Here is a 22294-nt window from a genome sequence, read left to right on the forward strand (position 1 = left end):
CCATCTCAGGCCCTTGTGAATAAGAGCTGAACTTAACCTTACTTCAGTTGGGGGGAAGGTGCGAGACAGCTTAATGCCCTAGAAAGCCCCATATCAGAATGAGAACAGAGCTTAATGTCCATGAAAGCCCCATATCAGAATGTAAACAGAACTTGAGAAATCCCTCCACCCCTTCTGGAGGTCCCCTAGACCAGCCCATAAAACTAAGCTGGAACCCACCTTGGCGTCCAAGTGCCTGCTCCGCTGTGTCGGGTATACTGAGACCCAAGCTCCAGCTTGTTAATAAATCCTCATGTACTTGCAACAGTGTCGGCTCCTTGGTGGTTTCTCGGATTCGAAATCTTGGGCACAACAGCCAACATGGGCCTCTACTGACAGTCTTATTTAGAATTGACCAAGAAGCTTGTGGCCTTAACATTCTTATGAAGTTTTAGTGATAACATCTTTAATAGCTTGCTTCCTTTTTAAAAGATACTAATTCTTTGTTGCTCACAAGTGATTGTTATAACAAGACCCCACTTCTGACACCTAGGCAAGGTGGTCTGGTTTCTTCCCTTATCTCTGGTTTCCTGACACTGCCACATTTTTGGGAGTTCTGTGAGCCTGATCCCCTAGCCCCCTACCTATGTCTCCCTACCTAGCCCCACCTATCCTTTACTCAGTGAGACCTTTTGGATGTGTATCCGTGGGTCATATATTTGGGGGATGATTGCCAACATGAGTCTGGGGTGGGAGGGAATAGATATAAAGAAAGTTTCCAAAGGGATTTTTACATGTTGAAGTAGACTTACAGGATCCTGGGGGTTGGGCTAAGATTGCCTTTTACCTTTAGCAAAGTGTTAACACCCAGTTAAGTCCCTAGGGGGATCTCACCCTGCCTGTTTCAAGGACTTACCCATGGGCTATAAGTTCTATGGAAATTTTATTTTATTTACATTCCTTCTACCTTTGTTTCCCACATCACTATGGGACAGGAATCTCTATCAGTTAACCATTTCTTTTTCCTCCCTTAGCTTTAGCTCAGGTAGGAGTGTCTGAGGAATGTCACAAAGATCCCACCTGGGGGGTGGGGGATTGTGGGGCAGGGAGAGTGGTGTCAGCTTGTGCTTTATACTTAACTTGCCTTCTGCTTCCTGATCAATATTATTCAACTATATATTACAATGTAATTAGTCTAGGTTTGCTTCTATGTAGATTATAAACAATTAAAATTAAAGTACAAAATAAAGGGCAGAAGAACAGGCCACCCTAAAATCTGTCTCCTAGGAATAAGAATTATTTTGAGGTGATTATTTTGAGAAACATCAAGTAATATAGAAGCTCTGAAAACTCAGCAGAAATTACCCTTTTGTAAAGGAAATTTACATTTATAAAGAAAATATTTGTAAGAATATATCTCTATTATTACCAGAAACAGATATCACAAAAGAATCTTACCAGTGGAGAAGGCAGTGGTTTAGTCTTCATAATAAAACTTACCCTTTTTTGCTATGCTTTTCCTGGTTGCCTTCTCATAATTAGCCTCCCTCCCTCACACCTTTCTTTTGTCTTTAGGAATAAAAAAAACAAAACAGAACAACAACAACAACAACAACAAAAACCAGTAGTTTATTAACACATATAGTTCGGGTATACATGGAAGCTACCCAGGGAAAATGAGTAACGCTCCAAAATAGCTTAGGACTCAGGCTTAAATGTCATCTTCAGTTAAGAGAATTTGGTAGGGCATAGAGGAAATTATCCATTTCTTTCTTCCACTACAAAAGCAAATGAATTAAAGAAAAAATATTTAGGTAAAATTATTATTCGTATTACTTTGTATTCAGTAATGGAACAATTTTTTAAAAAATGAGATTCAGTCAAAATTAATTCTACAACTTTAGAGTAGTTAGGTAAGCATATTAATTTAACTTATATTTGCAAAATATATTTCAATATTTAAAACTGTCTTATAGGTGGATTCAATCATTGTTCTGCCACTTATTTGCATTTGTCTTTGAATATTATTTTATCGAATGGAGAAAAATGCATTATCTGTAAAACTGGAAAAACAATGCTCATCTTGCAGAACTGTTCTGAGATTTTTGAGATAAAATATTTAAAATGTATAGTAGTTTGCACACTGGAAAAATCTGTAAATGTTAGCTATTATGATTTTTAGTACTCTGAATTAAGTTATTTACTTGAGTACAAAATTTAATGAAATTGCTGAATTTACAACTCAACTTAAATGATTAGTTAGCATCTAATAATTATCAGTACTTGTAATGTAGCCTCTAGTTTTCTTTATTGACAGACCAACCTCTATCTTTTCTCAATGACTGCATTTTTTGCTTATAGTTTTATGTCTTCAGAACTTGGCCTCTAAGTATGTATGCCTGTAGTATGGTATGAAAATTGGCTTCTCTTTGTCCCTGGTTTCTGGGGAAAAAACCCTCTAAACCCTTGGAATTTCCTGAGTGGTAGGGGTGTCTTTGTTATACAGTGGCAGGACCCTAGGGTCATACCTGAATTAATGCTAATTAGGTGACTAATGGTTGGCTCCAAAACAGTTTATGTTAATGAAATGACTCATGATGGGGACTAGAACACAGCAGAAGTGATTAGTGGATTGGAGCTTTGAGCCATGTGAGATCAGCCTGCCCTCTTGGGAGTGGAGAAATGCTAGAGATGGAGTTCAACCACAGAGATTTACTAAATCATGCCTACATAATAAAATATCAGTTCAAGCTGGTCACCAAAGGTCATGATGAATTTCTTGGTGATATATCCTGATGTGAAAATTAACATGTTCTGAGGATATGGAAGCTTCTTGTTTGCTCCCAGAGCTTTCTCTTTGGGTCTCTTTTAGCTGGCTGTTATTTTCCTCCTTTATAATAATATCACAACCATAAGTATAGCACTTACCTGAGTTCTATGAATAGTACATTCTAGCTAAATTTTCAACCTGAGAGGTTAGTGGGGAAACTGCTCATTTGTAACCTGATAGTAAGAGTACAGGTGAATCCAGAGCCCATGATTGGTGTCTGATGTGAGAGTTGTCTCATCAGGAGCTGTGCTATTAACCTGTGAGATCTGATTTAATTCCAAGGAGTTTGGATCACAACTGCATTTCAGTAGCAAAACAAAATGTATGGCTGGGAGAAGTTAACATAAATAAAATAAGTGTTTCTATTCAATGTGATAGATACAATAGAACATACCTAGTCTAAATGAAACATCTGCAATTGACTTTAAATTATAGTTTCTGTGTATAATTTTGAACTCATCATTGCCAGCACTTTCAATTTTGAAGAGAAAGAGCAAATCTTTACTTTTGTATGAAATCTCATGTTTTTAAAAATGTTGCCAAGTAATTATAAGTACTGGGCCAAAGAAGTAAAAAATTGGCTGAATTTAAGTCTTTTACAATAAAGTATATCCTCAGTCTAAAAACTGCAGAATGTGGAGTTTGGTGTAGAAAGAGAGAGATGAGAGGAAAGGAAGCAAGCAGGCAAGGAGGGAGGAGGAAAAAGGGGGAAAGAAAGTATATTCATTTGTTGGAAAGACAATGCCTTATGCTTGAAAAAACTGGGAAATTATATTTTAGAAATATATTCTAGGAATTTCACTTTTAGCTCTAACATATAGTAGGATATAAGTGTAAACATGTAAAGAACCTGGAAATCATCGAGCTTGTCCTTACAACCAGAGAAGACAGAATAAACTGGAAATCAACTATTTCTAAGCATTTGAGGTCTTAAGGAAAACTGTCGTCTAGAAATCTCAAGAGATAGATGAATACATAGTCACAGTCAAGATCTGCCTTTCTGCATCAAACGCTGCTGGAGCCATGAACAGATAGCAGTATTAGATGACACTTTTGATGAATTACTATAACCTGAATGTGGATTACCATGGTAGTGAGAAACTCCTGCAGCCATAGTCTTACTGGAGTTTACAATTTCATGTGTATCACCTGCAGGAAGCCCACCAGGTTCACAAAATAAAGTTCTAAATCTAGCAGGTGAAGAGGGAGAGTAATCATTTTGAACTATGTCCAGAATATTTTCTATAAAAGTCTACTTTGCAAAGACCTACTAGAGCCTTATCTCAACTTGAAGGAGGTCATTCTTTCCAGTCCAGCACCCTCTACCCTTTTTTTGTCACCTAAGGCATAAAAAGCTAAGCCACTGGAGAAACACTTTGAAGTTCATAGACTGGGGACCCAAGACCACTAACAGACAGAATAAATCAATAAGATTATAGAAAACTTACCCTCCCTCAGATCTACCATCATACCAGTAGTTCTCTAGTATAATAAAAATGATTTAAAACAGAAAGAGTGGCAAGACAGAAAGTCTATTTAAGGAGGAGTCAGCAGAGTGTCAAAAAACAGGGACAGTGGAGGGATTAAAGCCTCTAGAATCTACAATGACAGAAATTATTAGACACAGCTGAATTCATAACAAGATTAACATGAAACCTATCACCCAATATGATGTCTTTCAATAAAATTTGCAAAACATGCCAAAAGGCAAGAGGAAACACTGAAGAGAAAGGGACAATGTCAAACCAGACTCACATCTGATACTAATATTGGATTTAACAGATAGGGAAATTAACTATGATTAATATGTTAAGGGCTGTCATGAAAAAAGGTAGATAACATGCAAGAACAGTGGTTAATGTAAGCAAAATGATGTAAACTCTAAGAAAGTATCAAAAAAGAAATGCTCAATCAAAAACACTAGAACAAAGATGAAGAGTTCATCAGTAGACTAGCCATGGTTGAAGAAATAATTAGTGAACCTGAAAATATGTCAATATAAAATTCCCAAAAGGAAATACATAGAAAAAAATAATAAACCAGAAAGAAACACGCATAAAACCTTAATATCAGAGGTATATCATAAATATAATTGTAGTAATAATGTGACAAAAAGAGAATTAAACAATAAATACTTGAAATTAAAATGGCGATAATTTTCCAAGTTAACAGTAGACAGCACAGCACAGATCCAGGAGGCTTGGAGAATACCAAATAGGTTAAATACTTAACAAACAAAAAAATATGACAACTAGGAATATATTAGTCAAAATGCAGAAAATCCAAGAGAAACTCTTGAAAGAAGCCTGGAGGGGACACCCCCATACCTAGAGAGGAACAAGAATAAGAATTATATCAGGCACTGAGAGACAAGATGAGGGTGAAGTGAAATATTTAAAGAACTGAAAGAAAAAAAACCCACCAACCTAGAATTCTGTAGTCAGTGAAATTATGCTTCAAAAGCAAACCAGAATACTTTCTCAGACAAAAACTGAGGGAACCTATCAACATGATTCATGCCTACAAGAAATGTTAAAATACACTATTCAAGGAGAAAGAAAATGATAAAGATCAGCAACCAGGATTTATGTGAGGAGGAGCATCGGAGAAGGAATACATAAAGGCAAAATACAATCTTTTACTTTTCTTATTCTTTAATGATCTTTAATGTCTAAAGGTAACAATGTCTTTATGTATTTACTGACCATAATATCTGGACACTTGATACAATTAATAGCAATATCCCAAGGGACAAGATGGAATAATTAGAGATGTATCATAAATGCAACCTACATGTAAAATGGTATAGTGTTATTTCAACACTGACTTAGATTAGCTAAAAAAAATAATTAGAAACTCTAGGACAATCACTAAAAATGTTTCAAAGTATAACTGATTTGCTCAGAGAAGAGGTAAGTGAAATATATGAAATGACCAACTTAAAGGAAGCAAAGAAAGAAGGGAAACAGAATAAATACAACAAATAGAACCTTATAAAAACATAGATATTAATCTAACTATAAAAATAATTACTTAAAATATGAATGGTCTAAATATACTGATTTAATTATCACTTGTCAGAATGGATAACAAAATAAGAGCCAACTATTTTGTCTACAAGAAAGTCATTTTATTTATTTATTTTTAAACATTTATTTATTTATTTATGAGAGAGAGATACAGAGAGAGAGAGAGAGAGAGGCAGAGATACAGGAGGAGGGAGAAGCAGGCTCCATGCCGGGAGCCTGACGTGGGACTCGATCCCGGGACTCCAGAATCGCGCCCTGGGCCAAAGGCAGGTGCCAAACCGCTGAGCCACCCAGGGATCCTCTAGAAAGTCATTTTAAATATAAGGACTGAGATAGATTAAAAATCAAGGGATAGAGGGGCCCGTGGGTGGCTCAGTTGATTAAGTGTCTTACTCTTGATTTTATCTCAGGTCATGATCTCAGGGTTGTGAGATGAGCTCCATGTTGGCTTTGAGCTGAGTGTGGAGCCTACTTGGGATTCTTTCTCTTCCTCCGTCCCTCCCCCTGTGTTCACTCACTCTCTTTCTCTCCTATGGGTGTTAAAAAAAAAGTAAAGAGATAGTAAAGTATATATGATCCTAACATTTATCCAAAGAAACCTTGCATAGGTATATTAATTTTAGAAAAAGGAGACTTGAGAATAAGAAAAACAGCCATAAAAAAGAATATTATATAATGATAAAGAAATCAATTCTCCAAGACAATCTAACAATCTTAAACATGTTTACATCAAAACAGAGTGTCAAAATATGTGATGGCAAACACTAATAGCATTGTGAAGAGAAATAGACAAATCCACTACTGTGATTAGATACTTCAACACCACTCTTCCAGTAAATTGATAGTTCAATGAGGCAGAAAATCAATAAAGATGCACTTAACCTGAAAAATATATTCTCTATATTTAATTATCTGTACACATATTTCCACTATTATTTGTACTATAACTACATGAATTTAATATAAAAGTTTAAGTAATTCGAGTGAAAGATGTTTAAACCATGCAAAAGAGCTATTTTATTCTTTCTTTGATTGCCACGACAATGGTTTTTACAGGGGATAAGAGTCTGTAAGAAGCTGTCTTAATGATAGTGCTGAAGGTTATATGTCAAAAATAAAGTGGATTATTGTTAAAAATCTAGAAGTAATCAGTGTTAGATATTTTCACTGGCATGTAGGTTTTATAGATACTTAATGCTATTAAATATAGCACTATTTAATTTTGTATAAGAAAAATTATAATTTTAATGCTAGAATTTTTAATACATATATATTTTTAAATATTTTATTTATTTATTCATGACAGACAGAGAGATAGAGAAAAAGGCAGAAGCACAGGTAGAGGGAGAAGCAGGCTCCATCAGGGAGCCCGACGTGGGACTCGATCCCGGATCTCCAGGTCACACCCCAGGCTGAAGGTGGCGCTAAACCGCTGGGCCACTGGGGCTGCCCTAATATATTTTTAATTCAATGAAACAACTGTTTTCTAAAATAATCTCTGGCTTTTGGAGATTCTTAAAAAATTATTACTGTATTACACTGCTCCATAGTATTAAGGATAAGTAATAGTATTTGCCACGTTTGATGATTTTGGTGATTTAACACAATAGAAATATAAGTTTCATTCTTATATTCTAAGGCAGGTCAGGCAGGTGTCCTTGAAAGCCCAGTGTTCACCAGGGATCCAGATTCTATCTGTCTAGGGGTTTTGCTGCTAAAATGCATGACCTGGCAAAGAGAGGGAATAAAAGATTGTGAAATTATAAGCAGCAGACACAATTTGTGCTCACATTCCTTTGAATAGAACTCAAATACATGGTCTCTCCCATGTTGGGGTTTGCTGAATATATAGCATTTACCTCTGCCACATGACTATATCAGGAAATTATTCTAAAGAATTGTAATCTACAGAGGAACCAAGGCAATACAATGGAGAAAAGATAAGCTCTTTAACAAATGGTGCTAGAACTAGACATTCACATGTAAAAAAACATGCCTACACACAGATCTTACATCTTTCACAGAAATTAACTTGAAATGGATAAATAAAACAAAAATTATAAAAAAATTATAAAACTTATAGAAGGTAATACAGAATAATACAATATAGGAGAAAATCTAGATGACCTTGGGTTTGGTGATGATTTTTTAAAAAATATATATTTGTTTTAAAAAAAAATTCAGTATTGTTAATATACACTGTTATATTAGTTTCAAGTATACAATATAGCAATGCAACATTTCTACACATTATGATTCAGTGCTCAATTATGACAAATATACTCTTAATCCTCTTGAACTATTTCACTCATCTCCCCACACACACTTCCCCTCTGGTAACCATCAGTTCTCTATATTTAAGAATCTGTTTTTTTTGTTTCTCTCTCTTTTTCTTTGATTGTTTTGTTTCTCAAATTCCGCATGTGAGTGAGATCATATGGTATTTGTCTTTCTGTGACTGACTTATCACTTAGCATTATACCCTCTAGGTCAATCCATGTTGTTAGAAATGGCGAGATTTCATCCTTTTTTAAACGGGGTAATATTCCATTACACACACACACACACACACACACACACACACACCACCTTCTTTATCAATTCTTCTGTTGCTGGATTCTTGAGCTGCTTCCATATTTTGGTACAGTGAACATAGGCGTGCATGTATCTTTTCAAATTAGTGTTTTTGTATTCTTTGAGTACCTATCCAGTAGTGGAATTACTGGATCATATGGCAATTCCATTTTTAATTATTTGAAGAACCTCCATACAATGTTCCACAGTGGCTGCACAAGTTTGCATTCCCACCAACAGGGCATGAAGATTCCTTTTCCTCCACATCCTTGTCAGCACTTGTGGTTTCTTGTGTTTTGATTTTAGTCACTCTGACAGGTGAAGGATGATATCTCATTGTGATTTTGACTATGATTTTGCCTTGCATTTCTCTGATGACTAGTGATGTTGAGCATTGTTTCATGTGTCTGTTGGCCATCTGTATATTTTCTTTGGAGAAAAGTCTGTTCATGTCTCCTGCCCATTTTTAAATCAGATTGATTGGGGTTTTATTTGGCATTGAGTTGTATAAGATGTTTATATATTTTGGATAGTAACGCCTAATCAGATATATCATTTGCAGATATCTTCTCCCACTCAGTAGGTTGTCCTTTTGTTTTATTGATTATTTCCTTTGCTATACAGAAGTTTTCTACTTTTATGCAATCCCAATAGTTTATTTTTGCTTTTGATTTCCTAGGATACATATCTAGAAAAATGTTGCAATTGCTAATAACAGAAAATTATTGCCTGTGCTCTCTTTTGGGATTTTTTTATGGTTTCAGATCTCACGTTTGGGTCTTTAATCCATCTTGAGTTTGTTCTGGAGTATGGTGTAAGAAATTAGTCCAGAATCATTCTTTTGTATGTACTTTCCAGTTTTCCTAACACCATTAGTTGAAGAGACTGTATTTTCCCATTTCATATTCTTGCCTCCTTTGTTAGATTAATTGACCATAAGGGTATGGGTTTTTTTCTGGACTTTTTATTTTGTTCTATTGATCTATGTACCAGTGGTATACTGTTTTGATCACTACAGCTTTGTAGTATGTCTTGGAATTTGGGATTCTTATACCTCCTGTTTTGTTCTTTTTCAAGATAGCTCTGGCTATTCTGGGTCTTTCATGGTTCCATATAAATTTTAGGATTATTTGTTCCAGTTCTGTGAAAATCACTGTTGGTATTTTGATAGTTATAGCATTAAATGTGTTGATTTTTTTTGGGTAATATGGATATTTGAACAATATTTTGTTCTCCCAATCCATGAGCGTGGAATATCTTTCCACTTGATATCATCTTCAATTTCTTTCCTTGATGTTTTATAAATTTCAGAGCACAGGTCTCCCACCTCCTTGGTTAAGTTTTTTTTAGGCATTTTATTATATTTGGTATAATTGTAAATGAGATTGTTTCCTTAATTTCTCTTTCTGCTGCTTCATTTTGGTATAATAATTACAACAAATTTCTGCACATTGATTTTGTATCCGGTGACTACTAAATTCATTTATGAGATCTAACTGGTTTTTGGTGGAATTTTTGGGGGTTTTTTGATATATAATATGTCATCTGCAAATAGTGAAAATCTTACTCCTCACTTATCACTTTTCATGTCTTTTATTTCTTTTTCTTGTCTCATTGCTGTGTCTAGGAGTTCCTGTACTATGTCAAATAAAAGTGGTGACATCCACTGTCTTGTTTCCGACCTTAGGGGAAAAGCTTTCAGTTTTTCACCATTGAGTATGTTAGCTGTGGGTTTTTCTTATATGGCCTTTATGACGCTGATGTATATATTCCCTCTAAACCTACTTTGTTAAGGATTTTTGTCATGAATAGATGGTTGTGCTTTGTCAAATGCTTTTCTGCAAACTCTACTGAAGTAATTATATAGTTCTTATGCTTTCTCTTGTTGATGTGATGTACCACACTGATTGATTTCCAAATGTCAGACCACCCTCGCATCCTGGGGATAAATCCCGCTTGATCATGTTGAATGATTTTTAATGTATTATTGGTTCAATCTGCTGTTATTTTGTTGAGGATTTTTTTTTTTTAATCTATGCTCATCAGACATATTGGCTTATATTCTCTGTCTCTCTCTCTCTCTCTCTCTCTCTCTCTCTTTGTAGTATCTTTATCTGGTTTTAGTATCAGGGTAATGCTGGCTTGGTGGAATAAATTTGGAAGTTTTCATTCTCCTCCTCCTCCTCCTCCTCCTCCTCCTCCTTCTCTTCTTCTTCTTCTTCTTCTTCTTCTTCTTCTTCTTCTTCTTCTTCTTCTTCTTCTTTCTTTCTCCTTCTTGAATAGTTTGAAAAGGATAGGTATTAACTCTTAAAGTGTTTGATAATATTTGCCTGTAAAGCCATCTCATCCTAGACTTTTGTTTTGGAGAATTTTTTGATTACTGATTCAATTTCATTGCAGGTAATCTGTTCAAATTTTCTATTTCTTTCTGATTTCATTTTGAAAGGTTTTATGTATCTAGAAATATCTAGATACATACATTGTCTAATTTGTTGGCAAGAATTTTTCTTAATATTCTCTTATAATCCATTGTATTTCTGAATCATTACTTGTTATTTCTCCTCTTTCATTTCTGATTTTATTTGAGTACTCTTTTTTTTTTTTTCCCCTTGATGAGTTCAGCTAATAGTTTATAAATTTGTGAATCTTTTCAAATAACAAGTTCCTGGTCTGTTGTACTGGTTTTTTATTTGTTTCCATTTTATTTCTTTCTGCTCTAATCTTTATTTCCTTTCTTTTTCTGGGTTTGAGTTCTGTTCTTTTTCTCACTCCTTTAGGTATAAGATTAGGTTCTTTATTTGAGATTTTTCTTGCTTCCTGAGGTAGGCCTGTATTGCTCTAAATTTTCTTTGCTACATTCTAAAGATTTTGGACCATTGTGTTATCATTTACATTTGTCTCCATTTATTTTTTGATTTTCCCTTTGATTTCTTAGTTGACATTCATTTTTTTAGGAGCATGTTATTTAACTTTCATGTTTTTGTGTTTACAGATTTTTTCTGGTGGTTGACTTCTAACTTCATGGTGTTGTAGTCAGAAAAGAAGTATAGTATGACTTTGATATTTTTTAGTTTGTTAAGCCTTATTTTGTGGCCTAACATGTGATCTATTTCTGAAGAATCTTCTATGTACACTTCAAAAGAATGTGTATTCTTCTGTTTTAGGATAGAATGTTCTGAATGTATGTTAGTATACTAGGTTCAATTTACCATTCAGTAACATTATTTCCTTGATTTTCTGTTTGGATGATTTACCATTAATGTAAGTGGTGTATTACAGTCTCCTTTTATTATTGTATTACTATTGATTACTTCCTTTATGTTTGTTGATAGGTACTCTATGTATTTGGGTGCTCCCATTTTGAATACATAAATATTTACAATTGTTATATCTTTTTGTTGGATTATTTCCTTTGTGATTATTTGGTGTCCTTGTTTGTCTCTTGTAATCACAAGTTTGTTTTAAAATCTATTTGTTTTAAATGTTACTACTCTAGCTTTATTTTTCACTTCTTTTTGCATGATAAATGTTTTTTCCATCCTTTCACTTTGCATGTTTCTTTAGTTCTGAAATAAGTCTCCTATAGACAACATATAGATGTGTCTTGCTTTTCTCCCCGTTTTGTAAGCCATATTTTTTAAATTTTATTTTTAAAATTTATTTATTTGAGGGAGAGAGGTAGGGGGGAGAGGGAGAGAGTTGACACAGACTCCCTGCTGAGTGCAGAACATGACCCATGAGATCACTACCTGAGCTAAAACCAAGTCAGACACTTAACCAATTGATGCCCCATTAAAACAAACAAACAAACAAAAAAAAACAATTATTTATTTTAGAGAGAGAGAGAAAGAGAATCAGCCAAGCCTTTTGATTAGAACATTTAGTCTATTTGCATTCCAAGTAATTGTTATTAGATATGTATTTGCTCCCATTTTGTCACTTGTTTTATGGTTATGTTTGTAGTTCTTATTTGTTCTCTTGCTCTCTTCTGACATGGTTTGCTGTTTTATTTTGTGAAATAACTGGATTCCTTCCTTTTTTTGTGTATCTCTTACTGGGTTTTGATTTATGGATACCATTAGGTTCATATGTAACATCTTATGCATGTAGTTGTCTATGTTAAGTTGATGATCACTTAGGTTTAAATCCATTCTAAAAACACTTAACTTTCTACTCCCCTCCCCCCGTTTTAGCTGAAGAGTGTCATACTTTACATCTTTTTATTTTGTGAATCCTTTGACTGATTTTTATAGATATATTTAATTTTCCTGCTTTTGTGCTTTCTACTTTTCTCACCCCTGCTTATAAACTTTCCTTCTCATTGAAAGAATCCCCTAAACATTTCTTGTATGACTGGTTGAGTGGTCATAGCTCCTTTAGTTTTTGTTTATCTGGGAAATTCCTTATCTTTCCTCTTCTGAATGACAGCCTTACTGAATAGAATATTCTTGGTTGCAGGTTTTTTTCTTTCAGCATTTTGAATATATGATGCCACTTTTTTCTGGCCAGCAAAGTTACTGTTGAAAAATCAGCTGATAGTCTTATAGATTTTCCCTTGTTTATAACTCTTTTATTTTCTCTTGCTGCTTTTAAATTATCTTATCATTGTGTTCTGCCATTTTAATTACTGTGTGTCTTGGTGTGGATATCCTTAGGATGAATTTGTTGGGGGCTCTCTATAACTCCTGGATCTAGATTTCTGTTTCCTACTCCAGATTAAAGAATTTTTCAGCTATTATATCTTCCAATAAATGTTCTACTCCTTTGCTTCTTTACTCCTGCAATTCTTATAATGCAAATGCAATCCCTGTTGTTATGCTTGATGGTGTCACTGAGTTCCCTGAATTTATTTTCATTCTTTAATAGTCTTTTTTCTCTCTCCTGTTTAGTTTGACTGCTTTCAACTACTTGGTCCCCAAGTCACTGACCTGTTCTTTTGCTTCCTTTAGTCTACTATTTATTCCCTCTAGCATATTTTAAATTTCAGCTATTGAGTTTTTTGTGTCTGTTATGTTTTTTATCTGTTTGTTGAGGGTCTCCCTGTAACCCTCCACTCTTTTCTCAAGTTCAGGGAGTATCTATATGACCATTAATTTATATTATCTGATAGGCATATTACTTATCTCTGTTTCATATAGCTCTCTTGCTCTGATTCTGTCCTGGTCTTCATTTGGGGCATATTCCTCTGTCTCCTCATTTTGTCCAAGTCTCTATGTCTGTTTTTATGTGTTAGGAATGTTGGCTATACCTCCTGTTCTTGTAAATGTTGCCCTTATGAAGAAGAGGTAATATAGTGCCCTATTTATCAGAACCTGGTGCTTCAGAGATATCTCATATGGTTTTTGCTTGCACACTACTGTTATGGCTGAGTTGCATTTGCCTTCAGTCCAGTCATCTTCAATGGTCCTCTTTGCCCGTTTCAGGCATTGTTTTGTCTCTGTGTTGTTAGTGCGCCAGTCTGGCGCCACCTTGGATTTGAGTTAGGTCATACTAGGTATCTATCAGAACTGCAATTGCCCCAAATAGCATGGTGCTCTCCCTGTTTTGCCCCCCGGGGAAGTTTAATTGGTGGTTGTGGCCTACAGTCAAACCAAATGTCTTCCTTTAGCCCACTTCTGGGGCTGCAGTTAGACTGATGTATATGGTTATCTTCCTCCTCTCCCTGGGGCAGCAGTCACTTTGGAGTGGTGCTGTCCTTTGTCAGGGTGGCTTATACAATGCCATGCCTGTGGCACCTCTTTGGATGTCTTCCTGCTGAGGCCAGGTTGCAGGTGGCAATACATGTGATGTTAGCAAGGTTTGCACAGGTCTTCTTTAGGAGGGGAGCTTCAACTCCCCTGGAAAACTCTTGCCACTTCCAGGCTGGAGGGAGCAGGTTTACACAAGACTACCGGGATGGGGTGCACTGTTAGTAAGCTAAATGGATAGTGTTTGCACTGCACTGGTTCTTACAGGTGTCCATGTATCTAGACTGGGTGTGGGGGAGGAAAATGGCATTTGCCAGCTCTTTTGTTCTTGGAGAAGTCTCTTTAAGATCCATGCCCCATGCAATGTAGGCTCTGAGATTGGTAAACAAATCTCTCTCCTATACCCCAGGCATTTTTCAAACTACAGCTTCCATGAAAGAAAGAATTGATAAGCTAGACTTCATTAAAATTGAAAATCTCTGTTCTGCCAAAGACAATGTCAAGAGAATAAAATGGCCAGTTACAGACTGAAAGAAAATATTTGCAAAACATATGTTTGATAAAGAAGTTATTCAAAATATACCAAAAAAGCCTCTTAAAACTCAATAATAAAATTACAATCCAATTTCAAAAATCAGCAAAGACCTTAACAGACACCTCACTGAGGAAAATACAGACATAGCAAATAAGCATTTATAAAGATGCTGCTAATCATATGTCCTTGGTGAAATGCAAATTAAAGCAATGAAATACACTATATAATTATTAGAATGGCCAAAATCTGGGACGCTGACAACACCAGAAGCTGGTGAAGATCTGGAGCAATATGAGCCCTTATCCATTGCTGGTTAGAATACAAAGTAATATAGCCCCTTTAGAAGACAGTTTGGTGATTTCTAATAAAATTACATGTGTTCTTACAATACAATCCAGAAATTGTACTCCTTGGTGTTTTCTCAGAAAAGTTGAATATTTATATCAAAGTGTAAAGCCTACAAACAAATATTTGTGGCAACTTTATTAATGATTGCCAAAACTTGGAAGAAACCAAGATGTCCTTCAGCAGTGAATGGATAATAAACTGCTACATCCAGAGAATAGAATATTTTTCAGCACTAAAAAGAAATGAGTTATCAATCCTTGAAAAGACATGGATGAGACTCAAATGCATATTACTACATGAAAGAAGGCAATCTGAAAAGACTTCATACTATGTGATTCCAACTATGTGATATTCTAGAAAAGGTAAAACCATGGAGACAGTGAAAAGATTAGTGGTTGCCAGACATTAAGAAGATAGGATGGATAGGGAGAGCACAAAGGATTTTTAAAATACTCTGTATGATACTGTAATGGTGGCTACATGTCATGATATATATGTCCAAGCCCATAGAATGCACAACACCAAGAGCAAACCATAGTGTAAACTGTGGATTCTGGGTGATAAGAATATGCCAATGTATCTTCATCAACTGTAAGAATTGTACTACTTTGGTGGGGGATGTTGATAATGAGGGAAACTATCAGTGTGTGGGGTGGAAGTATATGGGAAATCTCTATACCTTTCTCTCAGTTTTTTTATGAACTTAAAACTCCTCTAAAAAATAGTATATTAGAGAAAAAAATTTTCAGTTGTAGGTTTAAAGTGACACTGCTTAACTTGTGCGTTGATTCAGAATTTGTAATTCATATTAGTTTAAAGCTATTAAAAAGTCTAGTCACTTAAAAATAACCTAAGATTAGATTAAAAGATTGAATACATAACTTAAAGAAATAGTAATTTAACCTTGCAAAAATCACCTTAAAAATAACTGCCAGACTTAAATTTTATTACATAAATTTTGTGACACATTGGATGTTTACAGGTTTCTGCACAATGTAATAAGTTAAAATCAAAGACAGGAATAACTCTATCACTGTTCCCTCCATAATTGATGTGTAAGCCATTAAAAGTGACCATTTCCAAACATAGAAGAACCTGTAATTATAAAATAATTTAATTTTTTGCTTAGCAGGATTTTTTTAAATTCTATTTTTTTCTTTCTAGTAGCTTTAGAGTTTGCAAGTATTTTAAAGAAATACTCTTCAACTTAAAAATCATTTATAAAATGATAGATATGTACCAAGTTTGTAATCAACAGGATTATGCTGTCTTATAACATTTTAGAAAGTTTTTTTATGTCTCTAGCTCATGTAATAGTTTCTTCTTCTTCTTGAAAACTAAAATCTGTTTTCACAATCTGTTTATCTCTAATTTAAGTACAAGATTTCTTGCAGTTTTTTTTTTAATTATGACGGCAGTAGAATGAGATGAAAATGTGCCATATCACCACTTACTATAATATTCCCACTATATTTACATATAATTCCCCAAATTATATTTAGATATTGAAATAAAATGTTATTGAAAAAAAGTGATATTTTAATGTTATTGGTTTTAAATTTGTACAAACTGGTTTTTTTTTCCCCAGGTTAAATGACTGACAAACCTCTTCAAAATAGCAAATCTTAAATGAGCTCTCCATTATAAAAAATGTGATCATTATTTGAGCACTGCAGCAGCATAATAGATAATAATAAGGGGTCAGAATTAGCTTTCTTCATCATAATTTATATGCCTTAATGAGAATGGTCAACTTACTAGCCATGACATTTAATATAATTGGAAACATTCGATTATCACATTTACATGTAGTAAATAAATATGGATAGTTTAACTGTTGAACATAAAAATGTTATACAAATATTTAAGAATTATGTTAATGTCTGCACTGAAGCTCATATTATAGAACTAGTACAAGAAAAAGGCAAAAGGAAAAAAAAAGAAAAAAGGAAGTTTTATAGAGATTAGAATTGGCATGCCCTTCAACTGTTAGAGTTCATTTTTCCTTTAGTTAAAAAGAATCATTTGAATAAAATACATAAATATTAAAAAGGCAATTATGCTTTGTTACCAGGACGACAGAAATGAAGCACATGATAAAATAATGGGAATAATTTACAGCTCAGTGGGACAACCATAGGACAATAATCTAATGGAAAAGGCACATTTATTTAAAAAGAAAATAAGATCTCTTATCTAAGCTCATCTTTAATTTCAACATTAGTGCACCAGATGATAGTAAAGAACCCCACATTTCAAATCTTTCAAAGATGTTTTCAGTAATTCATGGATGATTAGGAAGTAACATAACTGCTTTAATGCAAAGAGATTTCCCTGAATAGATTAGCAATTCCATTCTATTTAGGAAGAAAATGCTTTCACTTCCCCAGAAACCACTTGGTTCTGTAACAAATGATGGGTCCATACAAAATCCTTTAGACTGCAGGTAGGTCTGACCCAACTGTTAAAATTCCACAGCTATCCTTACAAGGGTGTAGTATGAACACCCAAATATAAAACCTCCCCACTTAGAGCCTCAGAAGGTAGAAAATACTTTCAGCCTACGTAAAAGGGTACATTTAAAATTAGCTTAATCTGCCATCTCTTCTGATGATAGCTGATAAATATTTTGAATAAGAATCCAGTAGTCTGGGAAATGTGATTCACTTGTAATTCAAGACCAAATGAGTATAACATAAAACTAACATCAAGAAAAAGAATTGCAAAAACCTGACTGGAACTAATAGTAGGTCTCTCATAATGTATACTTATCACTTTAATCAACAACACAAACCTAAACTGGGCTCTGGCTCTTTTTATAAACTTTGACCACAATTATATGACAAAGACTGCTATCTGTACATATCGTAAGTAGCCACAGCAGCATAAAGAGAACTCCATACCTTGGAGAATTCATCCAAATTTGAAAATGTGTTTGGGGGAGGGGATCATGAAAGAGGCCCTCAACATTCTTTTATTCATGAGATCATTGACTGCATTTTGATTGGAGACTAATGGCAGCTTATTTTCAAGACATTATTAATCCATAAAGAAGGAAGTTAGCCAGAGGACAAATACAGTTGGGGTTCACAAGTATGGACAGACTATGAGGGCTGGCACAAAGGGGAATGTTTATTTGAGTAATGATGCATGTCAGATTGTTTTTTTGGCCTATCCCTGGATTCCAGCAGAGAAAAAGAGCTGTAATAAAAATAGGTGAAATGAAAGAACTCTATCACCATATGTCAGTTTAAGAAAATAAGAGAAAAATCCAGTTCTGTTTTGTGGCTTACTAATGGACAGCAACATAATTCTGTGGGGTAGGATTTATGGCAAGAATGTGCTCTATATCGGCTCAGAATCTATCTATATAAAAGCACCCTCTACAACATTAAAACAAGAGAAATTTACCTGAATGGTCAGATTGTTTGAGAGTCTGGACATCACCCTCAGGAGTGACAGAGGATATCACAGTGGTGATGAAAGGTCACCCAGAAATGGCAGACAAGACATGGCTGTGATAGAAGAAAATGTAAATTGTGACCTTTGGAGAGGCCATGCAAAACTCTGCTGACCTACCTGAACCTGAATGGAAGGACTTAAGTGGAACAGGTTTCAGAGACTCAGAGAGGGGGGTCTGTTGTTATCAGAATCTCACTCTATCTTCAGTCTAGTGTGCCAGGAGTGAGAATAATGTGAGATAATTTAGACTCTTTAAAAGTACTTCCCGTCTTGAATAATCTGGTGCTTTGTAACTTTTGGATAAATTAGTCTAAATAACTAAATATATATAACCAATATATAAATGTAAAACTTTATATATAAATATAAATAAATGCAAAACTTATATAAATGCAAAACTTAGGAAGAACAACCACTAATTTTATTGAAGAACAACCACTAATTTTAATGCACATTATTACATTTGATCTTCATATCAACACTTGTAAGATAGATATTAATGTCCCCATTTCTCACATGAAGCTAAGAGAGTTTAGATAGTTTGTCTGGGGAATATCCACTGTGCAAATCTATAACTGGTTCTGGTGTCTTTGTTTTGTTACACCATGGTACCATAGAGAATCCTAGAAGAAAATTCCATCTCTGTTTGCAAAAATCAATATTTACAATTCCACATGAATGCACAGGTAGCACATTTTAAAAAGGCTACTTTTGCTTAAGAAATAATTGTATTTCCTTCTTTTTATGTTTTCTCATCAAAAACTTGAAATGTGAGAACAGTTAATACAATCTTGGTTGACCTTAAGATCCTTTAGGATTATTTTGTGATTTGACTTTCATGAACAAAGAGCCAGTGAAAAAATACAAAACAAACCATTGAATGTGTAATGGTGCTGACAAGCATCTTGCCTGGTTCCCTACCCTTAGGAGACTGCCATCCCATTTCATTGTCAGTTTATAAACATCATTGCTAAGTGGAAAGCAGAGATAATTCATTCAGTTCACTTAGGAAAACCTTGAACTTCAGGTCACCTAAACTAAATCTGTTTAAATCTCAGAAGTAATGAGAGAGCAAACATAAAATTATAGAAAATTCTAATGCTATTTTCATCGCAGGGAGTTCAGAATTACATTATGCAAGGGAATATAATTAACTCCACTGAATTCTACCCTAAGTATCATGTTAGAAGTGTAGGATTTATTATTAGCATAAATAGAACAAAAGCACAAGCCTGAAGTTAAATATCAGCGACATTGCCATCAATGACCAATGGGAAAGAAACAATCTTGCAAAGGAATGACAGGTGGTTAAAAGTCAAAGGAAGTGATGAAAGCTGTAATTAAAACCATAAACTGTAAGTAAAAGAGCATGTAAACTACAGATCCATTTAGTCTATGGGTGAAAGAATAATTATATCAAGCTAAATGAAGAGCTCTTGCTTTCTTGCAAAGCTCAGACTAGAACACTTAAGGAAACTTCCCAACAGGAGCCAGAAAACCATTTTTTTATCAAGGCTGGCCTGATTCATTGATTTCTAGTAAGAACCTACATTTCCCAAATATTACCTTCCCCATACATGCAGGATGAGGTAAATCATATATCTCCTTCACAGATATGTGAAAAGACCAGTAGAATTAAATAGTTGAGAATATATTTGGCAGAAAGACAATACAGTACAACTGCATCTCTACTGGCATAACAAGGCGTGGTGGAAACATGATACAACTGTGGGAAGAGTGAGACTGGAAACCCTATTTCCAAATTTGTCAGGAAACCAAGTAATTTCCACAGTGGTCAGTGGCTCAGTATCTTACCATCTACTAAAATATTTTTAAACACAGTTCTCTACCTATTCAAGTCAGCTTCCCAATTTAACAACATCACCAGTTTCATACAGTAAGAATCAGATTTTTTAAATTAATGATTCCTGTGGGCACCTGGGTGGCTCAGTCTGGTAAGTGTCAGCTTTTGGCTCGGGTCATGATCTCAGGGTCCTGGGATTGAGCCCCTTATGGGGCCCCCTGCAGTGGGAGGCCTGCTTCTCCCTCTGCGCCTCCCTGCTCTTGTACTCTCTCTCTCTCTCTCAAATAAAGTCTTTTAAAAAATTATTAATTCCTCTTGCTTCACAAGAAATCTATTGCTACTATCCTATTTCGTAAGGAAAGAGCTGCAAATTCTCGAAGGGAAACAAAGAACAAATGTTTTCTGAATAATAATGAAATTAACACTTTTGGAATTTCCTTCTCAAAACGTCATGCCTCGATATTATAATTTACAAAGTAATCTATTTACTTCATAATTTATTTGCCAATTCTTCCAAGTCATTTCCAAGATATACGGTTGCTTTGACAGTGACCTGAAAGCCACCCATGTTGTCTGCAGATGTTTTGTCTGGCCTGGGTGGTGAATCTTTTCATAGGACAAAAAGTACATTTCTGGTTCCCATTAATCCAGTGGGATTAGAATTTGGCCCTATCTACATTTAAATCACCTGCCTGGATTCTGAAGGTTCTTGAGTTTGCACCAATGGGTGCAACCAGAACCTGAAAACAGTCCTAAATCCCTATTAACGGAAAGGATCCTAAGTCGTAAAGCCCATTAAATCCACATAATATATTTTGAACAGATACTTTCCTACTTTTCCTAATCTTGAATGTGTTGCAACTTCTATTTTATTCTCCAGTTTATTATTTCCGGTGTATGTAACAGGCATGAGGGTAATTTATTTTCCTTCTCAAATTAGAAGTCCTTTTAGGGAGTGTAAATTTGAGCATGACTAGCCCAGCTCTCCTCACTGACCCACACTGACCCACCCACCACCAGGGCAGCCTCTCTCGCACCCTAGCATCCCTTAGGTCTTAGCCTAATTTAAAAGTACCTCTATTTATGGTAATGCCGTTTAATTTTTTTTTACAGTTTTGGAATAACACTGATTCACATATTTTCTTCTATGACTTTGGGTTTATAGATTTTAAGTTGATGGTTGTAGTTCTATTTTACTGCTAAAGCATCCTCTACATAGTTTTTATAGATTTCTAAAGAATGGAAATAAATTCCTTCACCAAGTGATGGTCAAAGTTATTGAGATGTTTTGCTTCTTAGAATAACACTTCTTTTCTCTATCTGCAGTCCTCAGACTAATTCAAATGTTTAGGCCAGTGGATCTGTGCTTTTCCTGGCTTTGATTTACAAAAACCTTGGACTTTAGAAGAAGAGAAATCCGCTGGCATAGACAAAGCATTTCATGACACATAAAGAGAGAGCTAGATTGTACCTTCTGCCAAAGTTTATCATGAATGGAAAACACACATGCTCACGCATACACACGCCTTCCCTAATCTAGGGAGAAACAAGAAGGAAAGTGAGAGGGGGAAAATTAGCACATAAACATCAGGAGGGCCAGTGTTCTGGTTTATTGACACAGAACTTAGGTTACAGAGCAGGGATGAAAGATTTCTAGGCCCAAGAGTAGCATGAAAGTTTTATGATGTTCATATCCTGCAGGGTGGTAGATATAATCTAGAACTCCACTAGAACTAAAGAGGCACTGGGACAGAAACAAGAAATATCTCAGGGGCGCCTGGGTAGCTCAGTCGAATGAGTGTCTGACTCTTGGTTTCTGCTCAGGTTGTGTTCTCAGGATCCCCGGATCAATCCCCAAATCAGGCTCTATGCTTAGTGGGAGATCTACCTGAGAATCCTCTCTCTCTCCTCCCCTCCTCCCCTATCCCTCCACCTACTCACATGCTCTCTCTCTCTCTTTCTCTCACTCTGTCTCTCTAAAATAAATAAATCTTAAAAAAAAAAAAGAGAGAAATATCTAAAAAAAGAAAAGAAATATCTAAGGAG

General features: G+C 35.0%; 1 long non-coding RNA gene across 4 annotated transcripts in view; it reads right to left on the reverse strand.

Annotated features, from left to right (window-relative positions):
* Nucleotides 1–1475: 1475 nt before the first annotated feature.
* Nucleotides 1476–22294, reverse strand: part of LOC112658582 (uncharacterized) — a 47755-nt gene continuing 26936 nt past the window's right edge. Inside the window, exons 6-7 of one of the 4 annotated variants that reach the window (XR_007401310.1) lie at nt 18394–18497; nt 1476–1757 (exon numbers count right to left, since the gene is read on the reverse strand). This is a non-coding gene — a long non-coding RNA (uncharacterized LOC112658582). The remainder of the gene's footprint in view (nt 1758–18393; nt 18498–22294) is intronic. The other 3 variants (XR_003135809.3, XR_003135811.3, XR_003135810.3) reach the window with 3 other exon arrangements.

Source organism: Canis lupus, chromosome 12, assembly GCF_003254725.2.
Source record: "Canis lupus dingo isolate Sandy chromosome 12, ASM325472v2, whole genome shotgun sequence".
Lineage (NCBI taxonomy): Eukaryota > Metazoa > Chordata > Mammalia > Carnivora > Canidae > Canis > Canis lupus.